Source organism: Hyla sarda, chromosome 1, assembly GCF_029499605.1.
Source record: "Hyla sarda isolate aHylSar1 chromosome 1, aHylSar1.hap1, whole genome shotgun sequence".
Classification (NCBI taxonomy): domain Eukaryota; kingdom Metazoa; phylum Chordata; class Amphibia; order Anura; family Hylidae; genus Hyla; species Hyla sarda.
Genome location: NC_079189.1, coordinates 259,332,025 through 259,357,238, shown reverse-complemented (window position 1 = coordinate 259,357,238; position 25,214 = coordinate 259,332,025). Strand labels below are relative to the sequence as shown.

Sequence of the window (25,214 nt, the reverse complement as noted above, 5' to 3'; positions counted from 1 at the left end):
ATATTGCCCCCTACACCCCTTCTGTCACCCATGTATACTCCTCTACACCCCTTTGCCAGCCGTCTACACACCTGTGTTACCCATTTGCACTCCTCTACATTCCTCTGTTACCAATGCACACTCCTCTACGCTCCTCTGTCACCCATGTGTACTCCTCTATGCTCCTCTGTCACCCATGTACACTCCACTACACCCCTAACACCCCGCTGTCACCCATGAATGCCCTCCTGTCACCCATGTACACCCCTCTATAACCATCTGTTTCCCATGTACACTTCTCTACACCCCTCTGTCACCGATGCACACTCTTCTACACCCATCTGTCACCCCTCTACACCCCTCTGTCCCCCATGTACACCTCTATATTACCCCCTACACCCCTTCTGTCACCAATGTACACTCCTCTACACCCCTTTGCCAGCCATGTACACACCTGTGTTACCCATTTACACTCCTCTACACTACACATTAATGTCACCGGCGGGGATGCGACCCGCGTAGCGGGACGCGCCCGCTCGCGGCTCGCATCCCAGTCTCCTTGCCCGTCCTGTCCTCCAACGGCTCAGTCTGATTGGCGCCTGGCCCAATTAGTGATCACATCTGTGGCCTCTCTATTTAAACTCACTTCCCCTTCCCAGCATTGCCGGATCTTGTTGCCCTTGTGCCAGTGAAAGCGTTCCTTGTATGTCCCAAGCCAGTGTTCCAGACCCTCTGCCGTTGCCCCTGACTACGATCCTTGCTGCCTGCCCTGACCTTCTGCTACGTCCGACCTTGCTCTTGCTTAATCCCTTGTACCACGTCTATCTCAGCCGTTAGTTGGGGTTGAGTCGCTATCGGGTGGAACGACCTGGGGGTTACCTGCCGCTGCAAGTCCATCCCGCTTTGCGGCGGGCTCTGGTGAAAACCAGTAACCCCTTAGACTCCGTTCCCCTTGTACGGCCCACGTCATCTCCCCACTGACACAGAGGATCCACCACCAGTATCCTCTCAGTATCCAGATCCTGACAGTAGATCCGGCCATGGATCCCGCTGAGGTCCCGCTGCCAGTTGTCACTGACCTTACCACGGTGGTCGCCCAGCAATCTCAACAGATAGCGCAACAAGGACATCAGCTGTCCCAACTGACTGTCATGCTGCAAAAACTCCTGCCACAGCTTCAGCAACCATCTCCTCCGCCAGCTCCTGCACCTCCTCCGCAGTGAGTGGCCGCTTCCAGCCTCCACTTGTCCCTGCCGGACAAATTTGATGGGGACTCTAAACAATGCCGTGGTTTCCTGTCTCAATGTTCCCTACACTTGGAGATGATGTCGGACCAATTTCCCACAGAACGGTCTAAGGTGGCTTTCGTGGTTAGTCTCCTGTCTGGAAAGGCCTTGTCATGGGCCACACCGCTCTGGGACCGCAATGATCCTGTCACTGCCACTGTCCAGTCCTTCTTCACTGAGGTTCGTAGTGTCTTCGAGGAACCAGCCCTGACCTTCTGCTACGTCCGACCTTGCTCTTGCCTAATCCCTTGTACCGCGCCTATCTCAGCCGTCAGTTGGGGTTGAGTCGCTATCGGGTGGAACGACCTGGGGGTTACCTGCCGCTGCAAGTCCATCCCGCTTTGCGGCAGGCTCTGTTGAAAACCAGTAACCCCTTAGACTCCGTTCCCCTTGTACGGCCCACGTCATCACCCCACTGACACAGAGGATCCACCACCAGTATCCTCACAGTATCCGGATCCTGACAGTACACTTCTCTACGCTCCTCTGTCACACATGTGCACCCCTAAACACCCATCTGTTTCCCATGTACACTCCTCTACACCCCTCTGTCACCCATGTACACTCTTCTACACCCATCTGTCTCCCCTCTACACACCTCTGTCACCCATCTACACCTCTATATTAGCCCCTACACCCCTTCTGTCACCCATGTACTCTCCTCTACACCTCTTTGCCAGCCATGTACACACCTGTGTTACCCATGTACACTCCTCTATACTCCTCTGTTACCAATGTACACTCCTCTTTGCTCCTCTGTCACCCATGTACACTCCTCCATGCTCCACTGTCACCAATGTACACTCCTCTACACCCCTCTGTCAGGCTGGGTTCATACCCCGTTTTGTTAAATACGGCTCCCGTATACGGTTGGGAGGAGGGGGGGCCGGGCTTAATTGCGGCGCCCGCACTCAGCCGTATTTGGGAACCGTATTTAATGTATGTCTATGAGCCGACCGGAGTGAACCGCAGCATCCGCTCGGCTTCGTTTTCGGCCGTATGCGGTTTCCCGGCCGCAGGCAAAAACGAATACGGCTGAGTGCGGGCGCCGCGATTAAGCACCGCCCCCCCTCCTCCCAACCGTATACGGGAGCCGTATTTAACAAAACGTGGTGTGAACCCAGCCTCACCTATGTACGCTCTTATACATCCATCTGTCACCCCTCTACACTGTCTCTCACCCTTGTACACCTCTCTAACACCCCCTACACCCCTCTGTCACCCATGTACACTCTTCTACACCCTTCTGTCACCCATGTACACCCCTCTATACCCCTCTGCTACCCTATGCACTCCTCTGTCACCCATGTACACATCACTACACCCCCAACACCCAGCTGTCACCCATGTACACCCCTCTGTCACCCCCTTATGCCCTCCTGTCACCCATGTACACTCCACTCTCACCCATGTACACTCCTCTCTCACCCATGTACACTCCTCTACACCCCTCTGTCACATGTACACTTCTTTACACCCCGCTATCACCTATGCACACTCTTCTACACCCATCTGTCATCCCCCTACACCCCTGTCACCCATGTACACCCCTCTGTCACCCCCTACGTCCTGTCACCCATGTAAAAAACATATCTAGTAGAGACCAATATATGGAGGGTGGAGTTTGACCACTAACTCATAGACTACCAGACAGGGTAGCCCAAAAAAAAACCTTTATTTCCCATATATCAAGAAAATGTGAATTTAAAAGTGCAATCTTTATTGAATTCGGGTCGCACTTAATGGTGTTTTAAAAATATAGAGCACCATATCGTCCTACTTGTTAGATTCTATATATATATAAATTGGACCAACTGGTCTATGGATTGAATAAACACTGGAGCGGAGAAGAGGTGCCTGCAGATCACCTGCATTCAGCGCTATTGTAGGACAATGGAGCTCAAAGTTAAAAACTTAACATGGCCCCCCTCGACATGTTTCACTGCCTCAGCAGCGTTATCAAGAGGTAGATAGGCACTGAGTTAAAAAACGCCGTGCAGGGGGTTATAATACCTCCCTTAATGATGTCACAGGATGTCGGGATTCACACATAATCAATTCTCCACCAATGCCTCTCATGTATTAAGAAGTGACACTTAAATCGACCAATCCACGTCTCTGTATTGGATCAGCCAATCTCTGTTTATATTTCCTGTGCCCAATCGCAATTCCGGAGCCTTGACTGGCACGTACATCGGCGAATCCCCATAGGGTAAGTCGCCGATGACGTGCTGCGCCAGAATCTCATGCGCGAGGTGATAGAACGAAGGAGCCGGATTCGACTCATCTGCGCATGCTCCGTTCTCCGACGGCTAACAGTAAACTTCCGGTTGCGCGTCTCGATCTGCGCGAGAACTTAGAAATCCTTCATGTGCGCGGGAGAGATGCGCGAGAACATAGAGAATTTAGTGAAAACTCATGTCTATTGATTGGTATAGACTTTCAATTCAACAGACTCAATGGACTGAATTGTATATATTGTTATGCATATTGTGGATTTGTTCGGCAAACGGAATAAATTGGAAAGGTTTATCCTGATCTCATCTATGTAAATAAATATGATGAGATTCTGGTAATTCAAGCTAACTGAGTCAGTAGACTAATAAAAAGGGGAGGAGAATTCGATAATGAAAATTTGCATCCCAGAGCAAGTGTGATAGCTGTGACACCAATAAAAGGCTTAAATGCGACACTCACGTAGTAGGTATATGAAATACCATAATTATAGGTTGTTATGAATAGTATTTATTTTATTTAAGGCAGGTAAACTTAATTAGATAAATGGGCTGAAGGTGAACCCTTCATTCAGGCCCAAAGGAGACATAGATTTCAGTCGGTAAATCCACTTAGCTTCTTCTTGTAGAAGCTTTTTATCCAGATTGCCACGTCTTGGTCCTAAGCGTGGTCTGGCCAAGCCAAAAAATCTCAAACAGGACCAGTTTCCCCCATGGTGGGACCAAAAATGTCTTGCTAGAGGTGTATCTGCTCTAGTTCGTATCGTGCTTATATGCTGAGAAATCCTTCTTCTGAACTGTTGAGTGGTTTTTCCTACATAAATCATAGGGCATCCACATTGAGCTATATAGACAATACCGGAGGTTTGACAATTGATAAATTCCCTGATCACATATCTTCGTCCATCAATGGGATTCGTAAAGTCCTTTGTTTTGGGAACTCTCTGACAAAAGGAGCAACTTCCACACGGATAGGAACCAATAATGGTGGACCTCAACCACGTTTCTTCCACATGGTCAGAGAAGTGGCTCTTTACTAGGTGCTCTCTAATGTTTCTCCCTTGTCTGAACGTGACAGACGGATAGTCGGTAAGTACTTCTCTCAAATTGCAATCTGCCATCAAAATGGGCCAATATTTCCGCAAAACGTCCATTACCCGGCGATTATTTTGATCAAAGGTACCTATACATCTCACAATCTTCTGCCCCGGTACTGTCATAGATCTTTTGTTAGTGGTGAGTAATTCATTTCTCGGAGTGTCCCTAGCTCGGGCAAAAGCCCTATGTAGGACTTTCTTTGGATATCCTCGGGATATAAATCTCTGATATAGCAATTTGCTCTCTGCCAAAAAGGCTTCATTAGATGAGCAATTGCGTCTCGCTCGCAAGTATTGCCCGACTGGAATGCCTCTCTTTAGAGCTACCGGATGATGACTTCTCCATTGTAGGAAACTATTGGTGGAAGTCGGTTTCCTAAATATCCTTGTATGAATACTGCCACTCGGGTCCAGAGTGATTTTTAGATCCAAGAAGTTAAGAGTGTTTTCATGTATTTCGTGTGTAAAGTGCATACCTATATTGTTTTGATTGAGTGCCGTGACAAACTCATTGAATAAGGTGATAGTGCCATCCCAAAATAATAAAATATCATCAATAAATCTACCCCAAAATAAAACGTGACTAGTGTACTTGTGTAAGGTGTCAGAAAAAACTATAGTGTCCTCCCACCACCCTAGAAAGAGATTAGCGAAATTAGGTGCACAAGTAGTGCCCATAGCGGTGCCTTTACATTGTAAATAAAAGTGGCCATCAAATAAAAAATAATTGTGAGTGAGAAGGAAATGAAGTAAACATAAAACAAATTCATTGTGACTGGTGTATTGTGTGCCTCTTGTGGATAAAAAGTGTCGAACTGCCTCCAAGCCTAAATCATACTTTATATTAGTGTATAGCGCCTCAACATCGAGGCTTGCTATAAGGGTTTGGGGCGGAAAAGAAATTTCCTGGAGTCGAGTGACAGCATCTCCTGTATCTTTGATGTACGAAGGGAGGGCCACCACAAAGGGGGCCAGGATCTGGTCCACATACACACTTATCCCCTCTGTCAAATTTTCATTCCCTGAAACGATAGGTCGTCCAGGGATAGGGGTTTTCTGTTTATGTACCTTCGGTAGTGCGTATAGAGTAGCTATGGTTGGTTTAGGGTTAAACATAACCCGGAATTCATCCTCTGTTATCAAACAGTTTGTCTTAGCATCTGTCAAGATGGTTTTGAGCTCCGTCACATACACCTCAGTGGGATTGTTGTCTAATTTCTTATAGGTGGAAGGGTCCTTTATTAGTCTCAATACCATATTCTTGTAATCAATCTTATTCATAATTACGACATTTCCTCCTTTGTCAGAGGGTTTTATGATAATTTGCTGATTTTGCTCCAATTCTTTCAAAGCCTTGGACTCCGCCACTGTAAAATTCCGAGATCTACTGGAATTCTTGATTTTCCCTAAGTCATTCGTAACCATATCCACAAAGGTTTGTATGTTTCCATATTGGCTAAGGGGTGGTGTGGTCCTGGACTTTGGTCTTAAATCCGAAAAGGGTGGCTCCATCCTTCTGACTCCTGTGTCATTCTCCTCTAGAAGATCTACAAGATCCAACATAGCTCTTTCATCACGCTCCCTATTTGTAGACAGATTAGATTCTCTGTTCTTATGCATCTTATGGAGGGCTAATTTTCTAGCGAAGAGGTTTATGTCTTTGATCCAGGTGAAGGAGTCATAGGAAGGTGTTGGGACATATGATAGACCTTTCTTTAAGATATCAGTCTGAGAGGATGTTAATTCATGGGAAGACAGGTTAATAACCTGCATTTCATCCCTTTTTATCTCGACTGGGAGGGATAAGCCCATTTCTCCCGGTCTCGAAGTTGGACTCCTCCACCTAAAAAAGTTGCTGGTGTTGGTAAATTTAGTGTTCCAGTAGTCATCATTGGGACAGCTGTGGTCACCACTGGCTGTTGGGCTAAAGGCGCAGAATGAGTAGAGGAGGAGAAGGCAGGCACAGGGGGAGAAACCCCCATCATATTTATCCCTTCTGGATTTCCTTGAGTTGTGCCAGGATAGCATGTCGATTGGGGATGTACTCCCATCACATTTGTCCCATCTGGATTTCTTTGGGAGGGTCCAGGATGGCATATTACTTGGGGGTGAGTTCCTGCACTGTGGAACTGGTTCACAGAGTGATTTCCCTGGGTGGATCCTTGAGCGTATGCTCAAGAAAATTTTCAATCAGATATTAAAGAAAGGAAACATAATAAATATATTAGAGACAGGAGAGACTTTGATACTGGTCAAATTTACATCAAAAGACCACAAAACAATTATATCAACCAATATACAGATATTTCGGAGTCTGAGATATCTGAATCTGACGAGACCTCAAACGTGCCCATACGAGCATTTAATCCGACAACGAAACCTAAATACAAAAACAAACGTAGAAATCCTAACAGACGTCCCTACCAAAAGGGCACCACAGCATACGCTCAAGGATCCACCCAGGGAAATCACTCTGTGAACCAGTTCCACAGTGCAGGAACTCACCCCCAAGTAATATGCCATCCTGGACCCTCCCAAAGAAATCCAGATGGGACAAATGTGATGGGAGTACATCCCCAATCGACATGCTATCCTGGCACAACTCAAGGAAATCCAGAAGGGATAAATATGATGGGGGTTTCTCCCCCTGTGCCTGCCTTCTCCTCCTCTACTCATTCTGCGCCTTTAGCCCAACAGCCAGTGGTGACCACAGCTGTCCCAATGATGACTACTGGAACACTAAATTTACCAACACCAGCAACTTTTTTAGGTGGAGGAGTCCAACTTCGAGACCGGGAGAAATGGGCTTATCCCTCCCAGTCGAGATAAAAAGGGATGAAATGCAGGTTATTAACCTGTCTTCCCATGAATTAACATCCTCTCAGACTGATATCTTAAAGAAAGGTCTATCATATGTCCCAACACCTTCCTATGACTCCTTCACCTGGATCAAAGACATAAACCTCTTCGCTAGAAAATTAGCCCTCCATAAGATGCATAAGAACAGAGAATCTAATCTGTCTACAAATAGGGAGCGTGATGAAAGAGCTATGTTGGATCTTGTAGATCTTCTAGAGGAGAATGACACAGGAGTCAGAAGGATGGAGCCACCCTTTTCGGATTTAAGACCAAAGTCCAGGACCACACCACCCCTTAGCCAATATGGAAACATACAAACCTTTGTGGATATGGTTACGAATGACTTAGGGAAAATCAAGAATTCCAGTAGATCTCGGAATTTTACAGTGGCGGAGTCCAAGGCTTTGAAAGAATTGGAGCAAAATCAGCAAATTATCATAAAACCCTCTGACAAAGGAGGAAATGTCGTAATTATGAATAAGATTGATTACAAGAATATGGTATTGAGACTAATAAAGGACCCTTCCACCTATAAGAAATTAGACAACAATCCCACTGAGGTGTATGTGACGGAGCTCAAAACCATCTTGACAGATGCTAAGACAAACTGTTTGATAACAGAGGATGAATTCCGGGTTATGTTTAACCCTAAACCAACCATAGCTACTCTATACGCACTACCGAAGGTACATAAACAGAAAACCCCTATCCCTGGACGACCTATCGTTTCAGGGAATGAAAATTTGACAGAGGGGATAAGTGTGTATGTGGACCAGATCCTGGCCCCCTTTGTGGTGGCCCTCCCTTCGTACATCAAAGATACAGGAGATGCTGTCACTCGACTCCAGGAAATTTCTTTTCCGCCCCAAACCCTTATAGCAAGCCTCGATGTTGAGGCGCTATACACTAATATAAAGTATGATTTAGGCTTGGAGGCAGTTCGACACTTTTTATCCACAAGAGGCACACAATACACCAGTCACAATGAATTTGTTTTATGTTTACTTCATTTCCTTCTCACTCACAATTATTTTTTATTTGATGGCCACTTTTATTTACAATGTAAAGGCACCGCTATGGGCACTACTTGTGCACCTAATTTCGCTAATCTCTTTCTAGGGTGGTGGGAGGACACTATAGTTTTTTCTGACACCTTACACAAGTACACTAGTCACGTTTTATTTTGGGGTAGATTTATTGATGATATTTTATTATTTTGGGATGGCACTATCACCTTATTCAATGAGTTTGTCACGGCACTCAATCAAAACAATATAGGTATGCACTTTACACACGAAATACATGAAAACACTCTTAACTTCTTGGATCTAAAAATCACTCTGGACCCGAGTGGCAGTATTCATACAAGGATATTTAGGAAACCGACTTCCACCAATAGTTTCCTACAATGGAGAAGTCATCATCCGGTAGCTCTAAAGAGAGGCATTCCAGTCGGGCAATACTTGCGAGCGAGACGCAATTGCTCATCTAATGAAGCCTTTTTGGCAGAGAGCAAATTGCTATATCAGAGATTTATATCCCGAGGATATCCAAAGAAAGTCCTACATAGGGCTTTTGCCCGAGCTAGGGACACTCCGAGAAATGAATTACTCACCACTAACAAAAGATCTATGACAGTACCGGGGCAGAAGATTGTGAGATGTATAGGTACCTTTGATCAAAATAATCGCCGGGTAATGGACGTTTTGCGGAAATATTGGCCCATTTTGATGGCAGATTGCAATTTGAGAGAAGTACTTACCGACTATCCGTCTGTCACGTTCAGACGAGGGAGAAACATTAGAGAGCACCTAGTAAAGAGCCACTTCTCTGACCATGTGGAAGAAACGTGGTTGAGGTCCACCATTATTGGTTCCTATCCGTGTGGAAGTTGCTCCTTTTGTCAGAGAGTTCCCAAAACAAAGGACTTTACGAATCCCATTGATGGACGAAGATATGTGATCAGGGAATTTATCAATTGTCAAACCTCCGGTATTGTCTATATAGCTCAATGTGGATGCCCTATGATTTATGTAGGAAAAACCACTCAACAGTTCAGAAGAAGGATTTCTCAGCATATAAGCACGATACGAACTAGAGCAGATACACCTCTAGCAAGACATTTTTGGTCCCACCATGGGGGAAACTGGTCCTGTTTGAGATTTTTTGGCTTGGCCAGACCACGCTTAGGACCAAGACGTGGCAATCTGGATAAAAAGCTTCTACAAGAAGAAGCTAAGTGGATTTACCGACTGAAATCTATGTCTCCTTTGGGCCTGAATGAAGGGTTCACCTTCAGCCCATTTATCTAATTAAGTTTACCTGCCTTAAATAAAATAAATACTATTCATAACAACCTATAATTATGGTATTTCATATACCTACTACGTGAGTGTCGCATTTAAGCCTTTTATTGGTGTCACAGCTATCACACTTGCTCTGGGATGCAAATTTTCATTATCGAATTCTCCTCCCCTTTTTATTAGTCTACTGACTCAGTTAGCTTGAATTACCAGAATCTCATCATATTTATTTACATAGATGAGATCAGGATAAACCTTTCCAATTTATTCCGTTTGCCGAACAAATCCACAATATGCATAACAATATATACAATTCAGTCCATTGAGTCTGTTGAATTGAAAGTCTATACCAATCAATAGACATGAGTTTTCACTAAATTCTCTATGTTCTCGCGCATCTCTCCCGCGCACATGAAGGATTTCTAAGTTCTCGCGCAGATCGAGACGCGCAACCGGAAGTTTACTGTTAGCCGTCGGAGAACGGAGCATGCGCAGATGAGTCGAATCCGGCTCCTTCGTTCTATCACCTCGCGCATGAGATTCTGGCGCAGCACGTCATCGGCGACTTACCCTATGGGGATTCGCCGATGTACGTGCCAGTCAAGGCTCCGGAATTGCGATTGGGCACAGGAAATATAAACAGAGATTGGCTGATCCAATACAGAGACGTGGATTGGTCGATTTAAGTGTCACTTCTTAATACATGAGAGGCATTGGTGGAGAATTGATTATGTGTGAATCCCGACATCCTGTGACATCATTAAGGGAGGTATTATAACCCCCTGCACGGCGTTTTTTAACTCAGTGCCTATCTACCTCTTGATAACGCTGCTGAGGCAGTGAAACATGTCGAGGGGAGCCATGTTAAGTTTTTAACTTTGAGCTCCATTGTCCTACAATAGCGCTGAATGCAGGTGATCTGCAGGCACCTCTTCTCCGCTCCAGTGTTTATTCAATCCATAGACCAGTTGGTCCAATTTATATATATATAGAATCTAACAAGTAGGACGATATGGTGCTCTATATATTTTTAAAACACCATTAAGTGCGACCCGAATTCAATAAAGATTGCACTTTTAAATTCACATTTTCTTGATATATGGGAAATAAAGGGTTTTTTTTGGGCTACCCTGTCTGGTAGTCTATGAGTTAGCTGTCACCCATGTACACTCCTCTACACCCCACTGTCCCACATGTACACCCAGCTATAACCCATGTATACTCCTCTCCTTCCCTCTTTCACCCTTGTACACTCCTCTACACCCCTTTGCCACCCATGTACACTCCTCTATACGCCTCTGTTACCAATGTAAACTCCTCTATGCTCCTGTCACCCATGTACACTGCTCTACGCACCCCTGCCACCCATGTTCACCCTCCTACACCCCTCTATTACCCATGTACACTTCTCTATGCTTCTCTGTCACCCATGTACACTCCTCTAAACCCCCAACACCCCTCTGTCACCCATGTACACACCTCTATCACCCCCTACACCTCCCTTTCATCCATGTACATTCCTCTACACCCCTCTGCCTCCCATGTACACTCCTCTACACCCCTCTGCCACCCATGTACATTCCTCTACACACCTCTATCACCCATGTACACTCCTCTGCACCCCTATGTCACCCATGTACACTCCTCTACACCCCTCTGCCACCCGTGTACACTCCTCTACACCCCATATTGTGCATTGCGGCTTTTCCCCTTTTGTTTTTTGGCTTATCAACTTTGGTAGGGGTGCCCAGTGGAATTTTTTTTTTCCAAGGGGTGCCTTGAGCCGAAAAAGGTTGGGAAACACAGGTCTAACATAAACTTGTAAACTCTGCAGTCAGTTTAGTCTATTCTATTAAATATTGAAAAAGGGGATTCCTACAAATGAAATAAAACAGAGAATAAGGATCATAAATGTTCCTACTCTCTGTACCTGAGATATGGTTGTGTTATATAAGAAGCTGTCCATAGACAATATACTTATTAACAACACATATATCTTCATGTAGAAGGGAGAGACTATAACATCTCTGCAGGTCTAGATAGTACATCTAGCCTGATTGTTATCAGTAATTAATATAAATATTAATTACCTGTCTCGCGGTTCCTTTTTTGCAGCTGACGAGGGTTTATGTCACGTTCACCTTCTCACGGGGCATCAATCACCTGTAAAGAAAGACAAAGGTATGATAACATGTTCCTAATACATGCTACAGACACTAATATATATAACACTCTAGGGCCAGAACTACTTATCTCAGGGATTATGAAACTGCACATGAAAAAGGAACAAAAAAAGATGAAACACATAAGGATCTAGTTCATTATTTTAACTTAAAATATAATGTATATTTTTTATATTTATTTATTTATTTATAGTTTTATCAAATTTTTTTATAATATATATCACAGTTCATCATGTAATGGGAATGTATGCCTTTTAATTTTAAAAGGGGTGGTTGAATTATTTTATTAAATGTTTTACCCCTCTGTCCCTCTGTCCCCCCTATTTTATCCCCCTTTCCATCCTTGTCCACCCCCCTGTCACCCCTGTTCACTTCTCCCCGTCTCCTATATCCACCGCCCATTTCTCCCGTGTCCACCCCTGTCATCCATGTTCACCATGGTCACCCCTCTGTCAACCCTGTCCATCCCCCTGTCATCGATGTTCAACCCTACCCTCTAACCACCCCCAGTCTACCCCTCTGTCACCAATGTCCACCCCCTATTCACCCCTCTGTCCCTTTGTCACCCCTGTCCACCACTCTCTGTCACCCCTGTCCACCGTCTGACCCCCTATAACCCCTGTTCACCCACTGTCTTCCATATCCACCCACCTGTAATCCATGTGAACCTTGACCTCCCACCTATCTACCCCTCTGTCACCCCTCTCCAACCCCGTCACCCATGTTCACCCCCCATTGTCCACCCCTCTGACCACATCCTTGTCACGCATGTCCACCATGTATTCACCATTCTGTCCCTTTGTCACCCCTGTCCACCCCTCTGTTATCACCTTGTCACTTTTGTCTACTTGTCACCCTCTATAACCCCCTGTCACACATGTACACTCCTCTACATTGCTTTGTCACCCATGCAAACCCCTCTACACCCCTCTGTCACCCAAACACACCCCTTTGTCACCCATGTACACTCCTCTGTCACCCATGTACATGCCTCTATTACCTCTTACACCCCTCTGTCACCAAGGTCCACCCCCCCCTCTGACCACCCACCAATCTACGCCTCAGTTACCCATGTACACTTATCTACGCTCCACTGTGACTTATGTACACTCTTCTACACCCCGCTGTCACCCCCTTTGACCCCCTGTCACCCATGTAAACCCTTCTTCACCCCTCTGTCACCTATGTACTTTCTTCTACACCCCTCTTTCATGCATGAACACCCCTCCAACACCCATGTACACCACTCTGTCACCCATGTACACTCCTCTAAACCCCTCTGTCACCCATGTACATTCCTCTACACCCATCTATAACCCATGTGCACTCTTCTGCACCCATCTGTCACCCTTCTACACTCCGTTGTCACCCATGTACACCACTCTTCCACCCCTACACCCCTCTGTCACCCATGTACACCCCTCTGTCACCCCCTATGCCACTCTGTCACCCATGTTCACACTTCTACACCCCTCTATCACCCTTGTACACTAATCTACCACTCATGTACACTCCTCTACACTCCTCTGCCACCCATGTACATTCCTCTACACCCTTTATCACCCATGTACATCCCTCAACATCCCTCAGTTACCCATGTACACTCCTCTACGCTCCACTGTCACCCATGTACACTCCTCTACACCCGTGTGTCACCCATTTACACCCCTCTAATACCCATGTACACTCCTCTACGCTTCACTGTCAGCCATGTACACTCCTCTACATCCCCTCTGTAACCCATGAAAATCCCTCAACACCCCTCTGTCGCCCATGTACAGTCCTCTATGCTCCTCTGTCACCCATGTACATTCCTCTACACCCTGTGTAACCCATGAACATCCCTCTACAACCCTCTGTTACTCAAGTACACTTCTCTATTGTTACGCTCACAGCGTTCTCCTGTTCGCAGCTCCCCGGTCAGACCCGCTGACTGGGAGCGCTGCGATAATGTCCCTAGCCGTGATGCGATCCGCGATGCGGGACGCGCCCGCTCGCGATTCGCATTCCGGCCGCTTACCAGACTCGTTCTCCGTCTGTGCTGTCCCGGTGCGCGCGGCCCCGCTCCCTAGGGCGCGCGCGCGCCGGCTCTTTAAGATTTAAAGGCCCAGTTCACCAATGATTGGTGTCTGGCCCAATCAGTCTGATTAGCTTCCACCTGCTCCCTGTCGATATAACCTCACTTCCCCTTCCCTTCCTGGCCGGATCTTGTTGCCATCATGAGCATTGGACTGCATCACGAAAAAATTTAACTTTTTGTTTTGCCCAACTGCACCTCTGAAGTCCTCCTCGGTCTGCCATGGCTCCAACGCCACTCTCCTACCCTTGACTGGACCACCGGGGTGATCAAGAGCTGGGGTGCTTCTTGCCACAAAAAATGCCTTACGTCTGCTCCCAGTCCCGTCAGTCAAACCTCAGTGTCTCCTCCTATACCTGGTCTCCCCAAGGCCTATCAGGACTATGCTGTGTCTCTTCCTCATAGCCCCCGTCCTGGTAACACTCTGCCCCGTGCCAAGCTTCACCCTCTTCCCCCCCTCCCCACTCCCACGCCTTCTGGTTTGCCCGCTGTTGATGAGGTTACCCGGGACTTCTCCACCATCTGGAAAGAGACTCAAAAATCCCTCATACAGGCCTCATCCCGGATGAAGAAGCATGCCGACAAAAAAAGAAGAACTCCTCCTGTCTTTGTTCCTGGAGACAAAGTGTGGCTCTCCGCCAAGTATATCCGCTTCCGTTTTCCCAGTTATAAACTAGGACCACGTTATCTTGGACCCTTTAAAATCAAGTGCCAAATCAATCCTGTCTCCTACAAACTCCTTCTTCCCCCTTCTCTCCGTATTCCTAACGCTTTTCATGTCTCTCTCCTTAAACCGCTAATCCTTAACCGCTTCTCTCTCAAGGTTGTTGCTCCTACTTCTGTCTCCGGGTCCTCAGATGTCTTCTCGGTTAAAGGAATTCTCGCGTCTAAGACGGTCAGAGGTAAAAAAAAAATTCTTGTAGATTGGGAGAATTGCGGCCCTGAGGAGAGGTCATGGGAACCCGAGGATAACATTCTCGACAAGGACCTAATTCACAAATTTTCAGGTTCCAAAAAGAGGGGGAGACCCAAGGGGGGGGGGGGGGTACTGTTACGCCGAGCGCTCCGGGTCCCCGCTCCTCCCCGGAGCGTTCGCAGCGTTCTCCTGTTCGCAGCGCCCCGGTCAGACCCGCTGACCGGGAGCGCTGCGATAATGTCCCTAGCCGTGATGCGATCCGCGATGCGGGACGCGTCCGCTCGCGATTCGCATCCCGGCCCGCTTACCTGACTCGTTCCCCGTCTGTGCTGTCCCGGCGCGCGCGGCCCCGCTCCCTAGGGCGCGCGCGCGCCGGCTCTTTAAGATTTAAAGGGCCAGTGCACCAATGATTGGTGTATGGCCCAATCAGTCTGATTAGCTTCCACCTGCTCCCTGTCTATATAACCTCACTTCCCCTTCCCTTCCTGGCCGGATCTTGTTGCCATTGTGCCAGTGAAAGTGTTCCTTGTGTATCCCAAACCAGTGTTCCAGACCTCTTGCCGTTGCCCCTGACTACGATCCTTGCTGCCTGCCCTGACCTTCTGCTACGTCCGACCTTGCTCTTGCCTAATCCCTTGTACCGCGCCTATCTCAGCAGTCAGAGAGGTTGAGCCGTTGCCGGTGGATACGACCTGGTTGCTACTGCCGCTGCAAGACCATCCCGCTTTGAGGCGGGCTCTGGTGAATACCAGTAGCAACTTAGAACCGGTCCGCCAGCACGGTCCACGCCAATCCCTCTCTGACACAGAGGATCCACCTCCAGCCTGCCGAATCCTGACAGTAGATCCGGCCATGGATCCCGCTGAGGTGCCGCTGCCAAGTCTCGCTGACATATCCACGGTGGTCGCCCAGCAATCCCGACTGCTCGCCCAACAAGGTCACCAGCTGTCGCACTTGACCGCCATGCTACAGCAACTTCAGTCACAGCTACAGCAGCAACCATCTCCTCCGCCGGCTCCTGCACCTCCTCCGCAGCGAGCGGCCGCTCCTAACCTCTGCTTGTCCCTGCCGGAAAAATTTGATGGGGACTCTAGACTCTGCCGTGGTTTCCTGTAACAATGTTCCCTACATTTGGAGATGTTGTCGCACCAATTTCCTACAGAACGGTCGAAGGTGGCTTTCGTGGTTAGTCTCCTGTCTGGGAAGGCCCTGTCATGGGCCACACCGCTCTGGGACCGCGATGATCCTGTCACCGCCACTGTACAGTCCTTCTTCGCTGAGGTTCGCAGTGTCTTCAAGGAACCAGCCCAAGCTTCTTCTGCCGAAACTGCCTTGCTGAACCTGGTTCAGGGAAATTCTTCTGTAGGCGAATACGCCATCCAATTTCGTACCCTCGCCTCTGAATTATCTTGGAACAACGAGGCCCTCTGCGCGACCTTTAAAAAAGGCCTATCCAGTAACATCAAAGATGTGCTGGCCGCACGAGAAATTCCTGCCAACCTGCATGAACTTATCCATTTGGCCACCCGCATTGACATGCGTTTTTCTGAAAGACACCAAGAGCTCCGCCAGGGAAAAGACCTTGATCTCTGGGCACCTCTCTCACAGTATCCTTTGCAATCTACCCCTGTGCCTCCCGCCGAGGAGGCTATGCAAGTGGATCGGTCTCGCCTGACCCATGAAGAGAGGACTGGCCGCAGAGATAAAAATTTATGTCTGTACTGCGCTAGTACCAAACATTTCTTGGTGGATTGCCCTATTCGTCCTCCACTTCTGGGAAACGCATGTACGCACCCAGCTCACGTGGGTGTGGCGTCTCTAGGCCTGAAGTCTGCTTCTCCACGTCTCACTGTGCCCGTACGGATTTCTCCTTCTGCCAACTCCTCCTTCTCAGCTGTGGCCTTCTTGGACTCTGGTTCTGCGGGAAATTTTATTTTGGCCTCTTTTGTTAATAAGTTCAACATCCCTGTGACCCGTCTCGCCAAGCCGCTCTACATTTCCTCGGTCAACGGAGTAAAATTGGACTGCACTGTGCGTTACCGCACAGAACCCCTGCTCATGAGCATTGGACTGCATCACGAAAAAATTTAACTTTGTGTTTTGCCCAACTGCACCTCTGAAGTCCTCCTCGGTCTGCCATGGCTCCAACGCCACTCTCCTACCCTTGACTGGACCACCGGGGAGATCAAGAGCTGGGGTGCTTCTTGCCACAAAAAATGCCTCACGTCTGCTCCCAGTCCCGTCAGTCAAACCTCAGTGTCTCCTCCTATACCTGGTCTCCCCAAGGCCTATCAGGACTATGCTGTGTCTCCTCCTTATAGCCCCCGTCCTGGTAACACTCTGCCCCGTGCCAAGCTTCACCCTCTTCCCCCCCTCCCCACTCCCACGCCTTCTGGTTTGCCCGCTGTTGATGAGGTTACCCGGGACTTCTCCACCATCTGGAAAGAGACTCAAAAATCCCTTATACAGGCCTCATCCCGGATGAAGAAGCATGCCGACAAAAAAAGAAGAACTCCTCCTGTCTTTGTTCCTGGAGACAAAGTGTGGCTCTTCGCCAAGTATATCCGCTTCCGTGTCCCCAGTTATAAACTGGGACCACGTTATCTTGGACCCTTTAAAATCAAGTGCCAAATCAATCCTGTCTCCTACAAACTCCTTCTTCCCCCTTCTCTCCGTATTCCTAACGCTTTTCATGTCTCTCTCCTTAAACCACTAATCCTTAACCGCTTCTCTCCCAAGGTTGTTTCTCCTACTCCTGTCTCCGGGTCCTCAGATGTCTTCTCGGTTAAAGGGTCTCCGGGAGCGCTGCGATAATGTCCCTAGCAGTGATGCGATCCGCGATGCGGGACGCGCCCGCTCGCGATTCGCATCCCGGCCCGCTTACCTGACTCGTTCCCCGTCTGTGCTGTCCCGGCGCGCGCGGCCTCGCTCCCTAGGGCGCGCGCGCCGGCTCTTTAAGATTTAAAGGGCCAGTGCACCAATGATTGGTGTCTGGCCCAATCAGTCTGATTAGCTTCCACCTGCTCCCTGTCTATATAACCTCACTTCCCCTTCCCTTCCTGGCCGGATCTTGTTGCCATTGTGCCAGTGAAAGCGTTCCTTGTGTATCCCAAGCCAGTGTTCCAGACCTCTTGCCATTGCCCCTGACTACGATCCTTGCTGCCTGCCCTGACCTTCTGCTACGTCCGACCTTGCTCTTGCCTAATCCCTTGTACCGCGCCTATCTCAGCAGTCAGAGAGGTTGAGCCGTTGCCGGTGGATACGACCTGGTTGCTACCGCCGCTGCAAGACCATCCCGCTTTGCGGCGGGCTCTGGTGAATACCAGTAGCAACTTAGAACCGGTCCGCCGGCACGGTCCACACCAATCCCTCTCTGACACAGAGGATCCACCTCCAGCCTGCCGAATCCTGACATCTATGCTCCTCTGTTATCCATGTGTCCCCATGTACACTCCTGTACACCCCTCTGTCACCCATGTACACCCCTCTAATACCCATGTACACTCCTCTATGCTCCTCTGTCACCCATGCACACTCCTCCAAACCCCTCTGTCACCGATGTACTCCCCTCTTATACCAATGTACATTCCTCTACACCCCTCTGTTATCCATGTACACTGCTCTACAGTACTGTCACCCATGTACACTCCTCTACACCCCAACACCCCTCTGTGACCCATGTACCCCCCTCTATCACCTCCTACACCCCCTGTCACCCATGTACACTCCTCTATATCCCTCTGTAACTCGTGTACAACCCTCTAATATCCATGTACGCTCCTCTACACCCCTCTGTTACCCATGTACACTCCTCTACACTCCTCTGTCACCCATGTACATTCCTCTACACCCTGTGTAACCCATGAACATCCCTCTACAACCCTCTGTTACTCAAGTACACTTCTCTATGCTCCTCTGTTATCCATGTGTCACCCATGTACACTCCTGTACACCCCTCTGTCACCCATGCACACCCCTCTAATACCCATGTACACTCCTCTACACCATCTGTTACCCATGTACACTCCTCTATGCTTCACTGTCAGCCATATACACTTCTCTACATCCCCTCTGTAACCCATGAACATCCCTCTACACCCCTCTGTTACCCATGTACACTCCTCTATGCTCCTCTGTCACCCATGTACGCTCCTCCAAACCCCTCTGTCACCGATGTACACCCCTCTAATACCAATGTACGCTCCTCTACACCCCTCTGTTACCCATGTACACTCCTCTACGCTTAACTGTCAGCCATGTACACTCCTCTACATCCCCTCTGTCACCGATGCACACCCCTCTAATACCAATGTACACTCCTCTACATCCCAATGTCTCCAATGTACACTCCTGTACACCCCTCTGTCACCCATGAACACCATTCTGTCACCCATGTACACCCCTTTACACCCCTCTACACCCATCTGTTTCCCATGTACACCCCTCTATGCTCCTCTGTCACCCATGTACATTCCTCTACACCCTCTGTAACCCATGAACATCCCTCTACACCTCTCTGTTACCCATGTATACTCCTCTACACCCCTCTGTCACCGATGTACACCCCTCTAATACCCATGTACACTCCTCTACACCCCTCTGTTACCCATGTACACTCCTCTATGCTTCACTGTCAGCCATGTACACTCCTCTACATCCCCTCTGTCACCGATGCACACCCCTCGAATACCAATGTACACTCCTCTACATCCCTGTCTCCCAAGTACACTCCTGTACACCCCTCTGTCACCCATGAACACCATTCTGTCACCCATGTACGCCCCTCTACACCCATCTGTTTCCCATGTACACTCCTCTATGCTCCTCTGTCTACTATTTACATTCCTTTACACCCTCTGTAACCCATGAACATCCCTCTTAACCCCTCTCTTACCCATGTACACTTCTCTAAACCCCTATGTTACCGATGTACACCCCTCTAATACTAATGTACACTCCTGTACACCCCTCTGTTATCCATGTACATGCCTCTACTGTACTCTGTCACTCATGTACACTCCTCTACACCCCAACACCCCTCTGTGACCCATGTACCCCCTCTATCACCTCCTACACCCCCTGTCACCCATGTACACTCCTCTACATCCCTCTAATTCCCATGTACACTCCTTTACACCCCTCTATCACCCATGAACACCATTCTGTCACCCATGTACACCAATCTACACCCCTCTGTTACCCATGTACATTCCTCTATGCTCCTCTGTCACCCATGTACACTCCACTACACCCCTAACACCCTGCTGTCACCCATGTACGCCCTCCTGTCACCCATGTACACCCCTCTACACCCATCTGTTTCCCACGTACACTCCTCTACACCCCGCTGTCACCCATGCACACTCTTCTACACCCATCTGTCACCCCTCTACATCCCTCTGTCACCCATGTACACCTCTATATTAACCCCTACACCCCTTCTGTCCCCCATATAAACTGCTCTGCACCCCTTGCTGTGATCACCATGATTCCCGTTTCAATTCTGACCAGCGTATTATGTTTTTCCCAGGTCAATCGTGTCTCTTATGACCCGTTGGCTTGGAAAATAAGGGTGATCAGGGTGCCACCTCCTCCTATCACCTACCATTGGTCAATCAGGACTGATCGACCAATGGCAGGAGGGGGGCGGGAGGGAATAAAGTTCAAATCCCCGCTCTACTAGGGATCGACCGATTATCGGTTTGGCCGATATTATCGGCCGATAATCACGATTTTGGGCATTATTTGTATCTGCAATTACCTTGCCGATAATCCGATAATGCCCTGCACCACCCGCACCGCGACCGCATCCCCCACCGACCCGCCGCACCGCGTCGCACCCCCCACCGCACCGCCCCGGCCCCATTGCCTCCCCCCATCCCCGATTTTATAATTACCTGTTCCTGGGAGCCGGGGTGCATGCTACTTCTGGCTCCTGCTGCGTCCTGCTTTACGCTGTGCGCAATGACGAGTGACGTGACGCGACGCAATGTCACCGTCAGTGCGCACAGTGACAGCTCAGGAGGACGCCACCGGAGCCAGATGTAGAGTGGACCCCGGGCCCCGGGAACAGGTAATTATAAAACCAGGGATTGGGGAGGCAATGGGGTGCGGTGCGGTGGGTCGGTGGGGGGTGGTCGTGGTGCGGTGGGGTGGTAGTGGCGTGGAGCGGTGCGGCGGTGGGGGGGGGGTGGTCGCGGTGGCGGTGATAGGACTCAGGAGGACCCCCGGACAGGCAGGGGGATAGAAGCGGGTGGCGGCAGCGGGGTATGGCACCGCAAAAGCCACTGCAGTTCATTGATTTAAAGCGCCCTCTTTAAATCAATGATCTGCAGCGGTGTCGTGGGGGGGATAAATAGCCGATAACATACCGGAACATTGGTATAAATTATCGGCTATTGGCCCTAACCTCCACAGATTATCGGTATTGGCCCTAAAAAATGATATCGGTCATTCCCTACGCTCTACCCGCCCATGGAAGTCTGGGCAGATCAGGGGGGCGGGGTCTTGGAAAGTGTCTCGGAGGTTCGGGGCCTTACTGGCGTCAGGCAGCAGGCAGTGGCAGATAGCAAGGGACAATCCAGAGGAGTGGCAGCAGTGGAGGAGACTGCAGGCGATAGTAAAGATCATCTTTGGTGAGTGATCTTTACCGTAGCCTCCCATGCCGGGAGTTGTAGTTTTGCAACATCTTGGGGACCACAGAATGGAGACTACTGTGCAGTGGTCTCCAAACTGTGGTTTCCACATTTTGCAAAACTACTACTCTCAGCATGCCCAGACAGTCCAGGCATGATGGGAGTTGTAGTTTTGTAACAGTTAGAGGCACCTTGGTTGGGAAACACTGACAAAGATAGATAGGTAGACAGACAGATAGATAGATAGATAGATAGATCAGTGTTTCCTGAAGAGGGTGCCTCCAGCTGTTGCAAAACTACAACTTCCAGCATACTGGAGTCACCCTGATTGGGAAACATTGATCTATGTCCTATATCTATTCCCTATCTATCTCAGTGTTTCCCTTCCAGGGTGCCTCCAGCGGTTGCAAAACTACAACTCCCAGCATACTGGGAGTTGTAGTTTTGCAACAGCTGGAGGCAACCTGTTCAGGAAACACTGATCTATGTCCTATCTATCTATCTATCGCCTATCTAGCTATCTATCTATCTATCTATCTATCTATCTATCGCCTATCTATCTATCTATCTATCTATCTATCTATCGCCTATCTATCTATCTATCTATCTCAGTGAGAGATATAAGATTACTAATCCTCCATGTACCTGCATTGTTTTGATAATTGTTGCCCTTAGTTACGACCCACTATGGATGGGTAACACATGCTCAGTTCACCTGCAGTCTCCTGAAGTTAATGGCGGTTTGTCTCCACTGTGCTTATAAGCAAGGGGGATTGTGGGAGAGTGTGTGCTCTGTTGCCTGGCAACAGTAGGGTTATCGCTCAGAGAGGAAACTAGGTGATCAGATCCACGGGGGAGAAGAACTCTACAGGGATATAAGTTATTTTTTTTAATAACAGCACATTTCTTCCCCTTTACATATATGTATCGGGCACACATTTATTAAAACCAGTGCAGAGGAAAAATTGACCAGTTGCCCGTAGCAACCAATAAGATTGCTTCTTTCATTTAAAAATAAAGGCTTCTGAAATCTGAAAGAAGCGATCTGATTGGTTGCTATGTGCAATTGCTCCACTCTTTCTCTGCACAGATTTTGATGATTCTCCTTCATAGACTTAATATGCCCACACAGTACTTACACCCCACCCCCCCAACTCTTTGTGTAATAGAATTGAATAAACAGTATATACTTGGTCATTTGGGAACATCAGCAAAGTGTCTAGTTAAATAATTAGATTTAATACAATTTACATTATTATTTTGACACATTATATTCAATAGATCTAGTCATCATTTCTAGAGCATTTCTAGAGCAAGTCTAGAACTCTAGATGCATTCTGACCAATATTTAGGATTATTGGGGGCGATCTATCAAAACCTGACCAGAAGAAAAGTTGCTGAGTTGCCCAGAGCAACCAATCAAATTGCTTCTTTCATTTTTAACAAGGCCTCTGCAAAATGAAAGAAGCAATCTGATTGGTTGCTATGGGCAACTTAGCAACTTTTCCTCTGGACAGGTTTTGATAAATCTCCCCCTATGTACCTCTCCTGTGTCCTCTTGTCCTCTTCCTCATCTCCTGCTCTTTGTGTGCACTCCCTCTGATAGCTAAGGCCTGAGCTGTACTAGTGGCTGGTAGAGATAGCTCCAAACACTTGATGATGTCACATGTGTGATGTCATAAGGGAAGATTAACAAAGAAAGTTGGTAAGGCCACTGTATGATTTTATATTGTTAGTTTTAATGGGATTTGTTAGGCTTCCATTGTGATATCTAACATTTTACAAGACAAAATATTAACCTGTTGTAATTAAGGACAGAGGGCGTACCTGAACACCCTCTGTATTTCCGATCACTGCCACTCGCCACTGATATCACTGATACCTATCAGAAGCCATCCCGGCACAGCGGCTAGGGGCTATTTCAGCTTGTCCTTGCTCCCGGCGGGGCTGGGATTCGCATCGCGGGACGCGCCCTCATGCGAATCCCGGCCCGTCACTTACGACGCTCCTCTGCCACCTCCTCCACTGTATCTCAGCTCCTGCCCACATGTCCCCGTCTCCTAGGGCGCGCACGCCGGAGCCTTGAAATTTAAAGGGCCAGTATTCCCCTAATTATGTGTAACACCTGACACTACTCTATAAGTCCCTACACCTCCCACACTTCTCTGCCAGATCTTCAGTGCCATTTGCCTGAGAGAAAGCATTCCCATTGCCTGTTTTGGCATTCCCATGTATCTAGACCTTCCTGCTACATTTTTTGACTACGAACCTTTGCCGCCTGCCTTGACCTTCTGCTACATTTGACTATGCTAAAGCCTCATCCTTCAGTACCTCGCCTTGCCCAGTTACCTGTTTGGTCGAGCCGTGTCGGGGGTAGCGACCTGGGTGTCACCTGCTGTAGCAAGCCCATCCTGCCTTGCGGCTGGCTCTGGTGAAAACTAGCTGCACCTTAGACTCCGCTCCCAGATACGGTCCGAGTCATCTGCCACACAGGTGGAGGATCCACTTCCTGCTTCGTGACAGCTTACATCAGGGTGCATGACAGGGGCGTTCTGAAACAGTGATCGCCATGATTCGCGGGTCAATTCTGATGTTTTTCCCTGGCCTATCGTGTCTCTGGTGACCCGATGGCCCGGAAAATAAGGGTGATCAGGGGGGCCACCTCCTCCTATCGCCTACCATTGGTCAATCAGGACTGATCGACCAATGGCAGGAGGGGGGCGGGAGGGAATAAAGTTCAAATCCCCCGCTCTACCCGCCCATGGAGGTCCGGTCAGAGCAGGGGGGGGGGGTGTTGGAAAGTGGCTCGGAGGGTCAGGGCCTTACTGGCGTCAGGCAGCGGGCGGTGGCAGATAGCAAGGGACAATCTAGAGGAACGGAGGAGACTGCAGGTGAAAGTAAAGATCATCTTTGGTGAGTGATCTTTACCGTGGCCTGCTAGAAGTTACAAAACTACAACTCCCAGCATGCCTCCTGGCTGTCTGGGCATGCTGGGAGTTGTAGTTTTGCAACATTTGGGGGGGGGGCACATATTCGAGACCACTGTGCAGTGGTCTCCAAAGTGTGGTTCCAGATATTGCATGCCCAGACAGTCCAGGCATGATGGGAGTTGTAGTTCTGTAACATCTGGCCCTTCAGATCTTGCAGAACTACAACTCCCAGCATACCTGGAAACTCTTGGTATGCTTTGCTTGGAGTTGTAGTTTTGTCACATCTGGAGGGGCACAGATTGGAGACCACTATACAGTGGTCTCTAAACTCTAGACCTCCAGATGTTGCAAAACTACAATTCACAGAATGCCCAAACAATCAGGCATGCTGGGCATTGTAGTTCTGCAACATCTGGCCCTTCAGATGTTGCCAAACTACAACTCCCATCATGGCTAGACAGTCTGCAACATCTGAGGTCCACAGTTTCAAGACCACTACACAGTGGTCTCCAAACCGTTCTCCAATTGTTGCATAACTAAATCTCCCAGCATGCCCTTCGGCTGTCAGTGCATGCTGGGAGTTGTAGTTTGGCAACAGCTGTAAGCACACTGGTTGGGAAACACTGAGTTAGAGTCTGTTTCCTAACTCGAAGTTTCCCAACCAGTGTGCCTCCAGCCGTGGCAAAACTACAACTTCCAGCATGCACCGGCAGAC

General features: G+C 48.5%; 1 long non-coding RNA gene across 16 annotated transcripts in view; it reads right to left on the bottom strand.

Annotated features, from left to right (window-relative positions):
- LOC130368026 (uncharacterized) overlaps positions 1 to 23,244 on the bottom strand; it is a 107,720-nt gene extending 84,476 nt beyond the window's left edge. For 14 of the 16 annotated variants that reach the window (XR_008892259.1, XR_008892257.1, XR_008892272.1 and 11 more), the window contains exons 1-2: positions 23,113 to 23,244; positions 11,849 to 11,921 (exon numbers count right to left, since the gene is read on the bottom strand). This is a non-coding gene — a long non-coding RNA (uncharacterized LOC130368026). Of the gene's footprint in view, positions 1 to 11,848; positions 11,922 to 22,214; positions 22,629 to 23,112 lie in introns of those variants that run through there. The other 2 variants (XR_008892267.1, XR_008892268.1) reach the window with 2 other exon arrangements.
- Between the last annotated feature and the right edge of the window lie 1,970 nt (positions 23,245 to 25,214).